Source organism: Buceros rhinoceros, unplaced genomic scaffold (genome assembly GCF_000710305.1).
Source record: "Buceros rhinoceros silvestris isolate BGI_N320 unplaced genomic scaffold, ASM71030v1 scaffold26264, whole genome shotgun sequence".
Classification (NCBI taxonomy): Eukaryota; Metazoa; Chordata; class Aves; order Bucerotiformes; family Bucerotidae; genus Buceros; species Buceros rhinoceros.
Window position 1 is genome coordinate 5005 of NW_010410375.1, and position 327 is coordinate 5331.

The following is a 327-nucleotide window of genomic DNA, read 5'->3' on the forward strand; positions in this document are numbered from 1 at the left end:
CAGTGAGGCTGGGGACAGCAGTTCAGGGAGCACTGGACCATGGCAGGGCCTTTGCCTCGTCTTGCTGGGCTGGAATTTGCCCTACCGAGCAACAGCGCTGGGTTTGGGGCCAAGCACATCTCCAAGCTGCCCCTTCTGCTGCTCTCAGGGTTGTGCTTGGGGCTTACCCGCTGGAGGGGGGCCAAGCTCGCCCTGTCCCACAGTGCTTGTTGGCCAATCACCCCAGCCATGTGCCCCTGGGCTCTCCCTGTAGCAGAGCAGGGGCGGGGGTGGGGGGGGCTCTCAGTCCTCTGCCTGCCTGCCCAGCACTTTCCTGGGGTAGCGGCT